Genomic DNA, 6,581 nt, shown 5'->3' on the forward strand with positions numbered 1-6,581 from the left:
TGAACACCCCGCAATCGACTTGAATGCTGTAAATTGCACTGAGATGACGGCTTATCATATAGCGTATGATATGAATGATAAAAAAATGATGAGTATTCTTGGAAGCTTTGGAGCCGATACTACAATTTCTAAAGTATATTGTAGTGATGACAGTGATTAAGTATTGTACCTCTTGTGTCAATTATAGATTTAAGTGTTTGGTGATTGTAAAGCAAAATAGTTGTAAGTATAAAGCTGATTCTGTATGTTTTTAAATCTCTTCTACTGCACTTGTTATTTCAATAATAAAGTTATTACTTTAACTAAGACTTTTAATTTGACTTCCAAAAGCTTGTTCAATGGCTTAGGTCTTTGAAAAAATAGAAACAGGGTTGCATATTAAATCCTTGATTTTATTAGACATTTTAAAAAAATTTTACAAAATTCTTATTACATAACTTTGGTATCTTTGGTTTACTTATAAATTACAATCTCACTAGAAATCACATAAATCTTATACTAACTTATCTATGACTAAATTTATTCTAGAAAAAAGTTAATACTATGATATATACATAAAAAATTTACTTGAGATTTGTTAAAAAATAGAAAACACTTATTTTATTCTAAGGGATAAGTTTTAAAATAACAACACAAAACCAAGTGAATAAAACTTAAGTAATTTACATCCTCCAAGCTATCAAAGCTGTCAAATCTGTTTTTTTTCAGTTCCGATAGAGTAGAATATAAATCAACTCTTCTTGTTTTTATAAAACTTGAAATTTCTATGTCTATGGCGCAGAAAGCCATTGTTCGTCCCGTTCCATCACTACAATGGACCACCATAGGACTTTTGGTATGAGAATCTTGCTTCACTGCAAATTTATTGTATAATCGTACCATCTTCACTAAGTGAAGAAACTCATATTCTGGGGGTGAGATATACTTATTCTGCCAATTAAATAAAAAGTGGTTGACGAACAATTCACCTCCGTTTTCGTGTGTGACACAAAGTTTTGTGAGTTGGATTTCCTGGAAAATCATCTGAACTTTAAGAGTCTCAATCCTGAACTTTTCGCAATGAAACGTACCTCCTTCTTTTGGGTTCCAGTAATAAATTCCCTCCGTATAATGAACAGGTGCATTGAGCATTACAATGATTTCAGATTGATGTTTCCAAACCATTCTCCAAAACTTACAGATTGTTGCTTCTGAATATGGCGTTATAGTAGCAATGTACGTCTTTGATTGTTGAAACCCGTTGATGTAAGATGCGTTTATGAAATTGGTGACTCCTTTTTCTTTTGAAAGGACCACGCGGTTGTGGTCGAAGCACAGCCTTTCTCCACATCTTTTATCTTCAAAGTTAGCAGCAGTTATACAGGCGCGAAACGTTCCTTCTGTTTTAATATTCTTTATTTTTTGGTATTCTTGATAAAGATATTCGATAGAGTTTACACCACCGACTAATCTGATGAAGTCTTTACGGGTCAAAGCTTTTGACTTGTCGCAACTCATTTTTGTTGAGAGCGCTCGATTGATATGTGTGAATTTCACCAAATCACAGTGCGAACTAAAGAGTTGTTTGTCATTAACGGTCATTTATACATTTTTTTTTTCCTCAGTATATATAAATACAATCACAGATGACGAATGATGGACTATGTGATGTATTAACCCAATTTAAAATATATTTTCAACAAATGGCGCACTTTTTTATGATTTGACGTCATTTGAAAATCATAAATGGGTAAAAATTAATAACTAATTATTATTATAATATTAATCATTATAAAATAAACGGTAGGAGACAACTAACTGTTAAATGATAACGTTGTTGTATGTTTAATTCTTAGAAATCCAACAATATCTTCACTACATAAGCTCACAAGTTGAACACTTTATGATAAGGGACCCTATAAAGCGCTAATGATCGCTGATTTATTTTTAGTCTTACGAAACCAATCGTTGTAGTCACACTTTTACGTTTCACCAAGTGAAGAGTTCATTTTTTGCTATGGATTTTAATCTATCAACAATTGTTGGAGCTGCTGAATTCGTGCAACGAGCTTACCATCCAGATTTCGTCGATTTAATCTTTCAAGAGCATTCAAAAAATTATTGCAATACCGATAACTGGCACCTGTGAAAACTTTCATAAGCCTGAAAACAAGAACAAAAATCGGTTTTCATACTTTCCATGTTGGGACATTACTCGTGTGGTCTTAGCAAAAAATAACGATGGATCAGATTACATCAACGCTAACTTTATAGATGGATTCAAAGCAGAAAACAAATTTATAGCAACTGAGCAGCCGATTAGATCCACCTTGAACAGATTATATTCCATGGTCTGGCAACAAAACTCTCGCATTATCGTCCAACTGACCAGCCCTGGAGAAGCATCACAGCCGACCTGTGTCTTGAAAGACTTCATATTCAAGGAAGAACATATCTATTTGAATTATTACTTCACCAAGACAATTTCAAGTCTCACTCACATTCAGACTGGAGAGAAAAGAATGATATATTGTTTCAAGTTTTTAGATTGGCCCGAAAACGGAGCTCCTGATGTAAAATCGTTTCTTGACTTCTTGTTAGTGGTCAATAAGCAGCACCAAGAATTTTTCTTCGAAGTATTGGCTACCGGACAATCATCGGTAGGCCCAATTGTTGTCCACGGAATGGCAGGTATAGGAAGAACTGCAACTTTTTGTGCTGCAGATTACTGCTTGTATCAACTAGTAAAAACAGGAACCATATCAATACCATCAGTAGTGCTAGGTATTAAAATGCAGAGAAATTTCAGTTTTTCGTCTAAAATCCAATATATTTTTCTAAATTATGTTTTACTCAACTTTATAAGTACTATTCGATCTAAGAGTGAAATATTCTTAGAACTACGTTCACATTTTACGGACCAAGACACATACTTAATGAATCTCAAAATTAAAGAAATTTAGTTAATAAGGAAATTAATGTTTTGTTTATTTTAAGTTTACAATAAATATTTATTACTGTTTAAGTTATTTTATTACGTTTTATTTAACTATCAAAAGCTATAGTTCCTCCAAATCACTTAGCGCTAACACATATACGAGTAATTAAATTTTTTAAGAATTATTTGTACGTAAAAAATGCAAATACGCTCATTATTTCATCACTCAATAAAAAAAATTATCCAATATACAAACAGGAGATCACTATTAAAAAAATTAAAATTTTGAGTTAAAATACTATAGGTTGAGGGTCATAGATCAATAGTTATAATTTCCGTGAGCTCTAGGCTCAAACATGTTACCGATTTTAAAAAACTATAGCAGGAAAAATACTCCACTACACTAACTTATAAATAGTTCGATTTACAAGATCTTATTTTTGAGCAACCGACTGGAGATAAAAGAGATAAAATTTGACCTGAATCTGATCTCGGTGTGGGAAAACCCCGATCGTTAAATAATAGGAAAATCAAATTGTTACTAATCGGCAAATATCTTGAGGAAAAGAAGATTAAAAAAAAAAACACATTTCAGGGGTTTTGAGTGTGCTCATCAACACACAATTTTGCAGTTGAAAAAAAATTTTTTTTAATTTACAAATTTTTTTGGTTTGAAATTTTAACTTTCAACATCGAAATCATCCCTGTTATCATGGCAACTTCAAACTCGGTCGGCTTATTTTCAAGTTTTAACCATGAACAACAAGAGTGGCTTACGTACAAAAATAGGCTTGAACAGTGGTTCATCGCAAACAACATCGACGATGCAAGCGATAAATCGGGTGTGAGAAGGCGCGCCATCTTGTTAAGTGCACTTACCGAAAGCACCTATCAATTAGCAAGTAACCTTGCTCTGCCCGGTGTTCTTAAAAACAAAAGTTACTGTGAAGTGGTACAGTTATTGGATGCGCATTTTACTCCAAAGCGCTGTGTTTTTGCGGAGCGTTATCACTTTCATTCTGCAGTGCAGAAGGTAGGCGAAACTTCAGCGCAGTGGGCCGCGCGGCTGCGCGGGCTCGCGGCGCATTGCCAGTTCAAGAACATTGAGGAGGCACTTCTGGACAGATTTATCATGGGCATGCAGTCTGGTAAAGAGCGCGAAAAATTGTTTTCGAAGGAGCTTGGCGAACTCACCCTAGCGAAAGCAATAGACATAGCTGAAAGTGTGCGGTGCGCCCGCGCCGCAGCCAGCGCGACCTTGGCTCCGACCGCGACGGCGGTGGTGCCCGGCGCTGAGAGCGTGTTGAAGATCGGCGAGACTACAGCGGGCCGCGGGAATAAATGTTCTGTATGCGGTCTAAGTAGTCATAAAACGGAGAACTGTCGTTATGTAAATTACAAGTGCAAAAAGTGTAAAAAGAAGGGTCACTTACGTAAGATGTGTAACCTCAAATACGTTGAGTCAGAGGAGGTGAGCGAGGATGATGATGGTAAGTTTTTAATATACGTTCAGTTAGGGGTGAACCTATGATAGAAACAGTTATTATCAACGGGTTATCTGTAGAATGTGAAATAGATACCGGCTCCCCCATAACCGCCATATCACAAAAAACTTACGAGTCTCTGTTTAAAGAAGTGCCGTTATCCCCTAGTAACAAGAGGTTTGCGGGTTATAATGGTATTCCGATCCTAAGTATAGGTTTTGCCAAATTACCGGTCGTGTATTTGGGCAAGACTATTATTCTCGATGTACACGTCATTCCTCAAGGGGGTCCGGTGATCCTTGGGAGAAACTTCATCTCCAAATTCAAGTTGGAGCTCACTGCGCTCAGCTGCACAGAGTCCGAAACCGACGATGTGAGCGATTTGATGGCTCGTTATCCAGAATTATTTTCGGACAAACTAGGTCGATTCAAAAAATATAAAATAAAATTAACGCTTAAGGCCGACGCTAAACCAGTTTTTTACAAAGCCCGGCCCGTGGCATTCGCTCTGAAAGATAAGGTCGATAGTGAAATTAAACGTTTAGTACGGCTAGGTATTCTAGAGCAGATCGAATATTCTGACTACGCATCGCCCATCGTGCCAGTGCTTAAACGCGACGGGTCAGTTAGGATCTGTGCAGACTACTCTCAAACAATAAATAAACAATTATTGATTGAGAAATACCCCCTGCCGACTATCGAAGAACTTTTCTCTAAATTGCACGGAGGGGTTGAATTTACAAAACTGGATATGTCAATGGCTTATAATCAGTTTGAAATTGACGACCCCGATAATATTACATGTATCAACACAAATCGGGGGTTGTTCAAATATCGGCGTTTAATTTTTGGGTTGTCAAGCGCCCCAGCGGTCTTCCAACGTGCTCTAAATAATATTCTTGCCGATTTAGAGGGAGTATTGTGCTTCCTGGATGACGTGCTCATCACGGGCCGGAGTAGGGAGGAGCACGTCGCGCGCCTGCACCAGGTACTACAGCGTTTTAGAGATGCGGGGCTGACGCTTCAGAAGGAAAAGTGTTCTTTTTTCCAGAATGAAATAACGTACCTAGGCCACGTTATTAACAAAGATGGTATAAGCAAATCTAAATCTAAGGTCAAAGCAATAGTCGAGGCACCGGTTCCTAAAAACATAAATCAACTGCAATCATTCCTGGGATTGATCAATTACTATAGGAACTTTGTGCCTAGGGCTTCTACCATCTTAAGTCCCCTATACATCTTTTAAAAAAGGATGTAAAGTGGGAGTGGAAATCAGAGCATGAAAAGGCCTTCACGGAGATAAAGACTATGTTAGCATCAGATCAAGTCCTTGCGCATTATAATCCTAATGCTAAACTAATTCTCACTTGTGATGCGTCACCCCAAGGCCTCGGTGCTATTTTATCACAAATACAGCCAGACGGGTCCGAACGTCCCATTTCTTTTGCTTCCCGAACTCTAAATGCAGCAGAAAAAAAAAATGCGCAAATACAAAAAGAAGCGACAAGTTTAATATTCGGTATAAAAAAATATCATCAATATTTATATGCACGTGCGGAACCTTTCATTCTACGCACCGATCACCAACCGCTATTATCTATCTTCGGTCCGCACTGAGGAATACCAGAGATAACAGCGAACAGACTGCAAAGGTATGCAATATTTTTATCTGCATATAATTACGTAATAGAATATGTACGTAGTGCGAATAACTGCGCCGATTTCTTATCTCGGGCGTCATTACCGGACGAGCCGGTAACACGCGCGAGGGGCGCGGGAGCGAAGGACACCGCTGCATATGTAATTATGTACATTTCGTTTTGGAGGGCAGTTGTTTACCAATAACTATCAATCGGTTGCAGCAGGAGACGCATAATGATGCGACTCTCAAAAAGGTTGTTTATTTCGTTCAAAATGGGTGGCCTCGCAAAACTAATGATAACGAGATTAAGCCGTACCATCAATGTAGATTTCAGCTATCGCTTGAAAAAGGGGTTTTAATGAGAGGCCATAAGGTCGTTATTCCTTTCCCAGGTAGCAAACTGACGTCAGTGACGCACAATTGACGTCATTTATAGGTCATAACAAGGTCAGTACTCTATTCGTCGAGAGTAGACGTTTCACTGACGTCTATTTAAGGTCATTATTAGGACGTACCATTTTGGACACAAAATTGACGT

This window comes from Cydia pomonella, unplaced genomic scaffold (genome assembly GCF_033807575.1).
Source record: "Cydia pomonella isolate Wapato2018A unplaced genomic scaffold, ilCydPomo1 PGA_scaffold_30, whole genome shotgun sequence".
Lineage (NCBI taxonomy): Eukaryota > Metazoa > Arthropoda > Insecta > Lepidoptera > Tortricidae > Cydia > Cydia pomonella.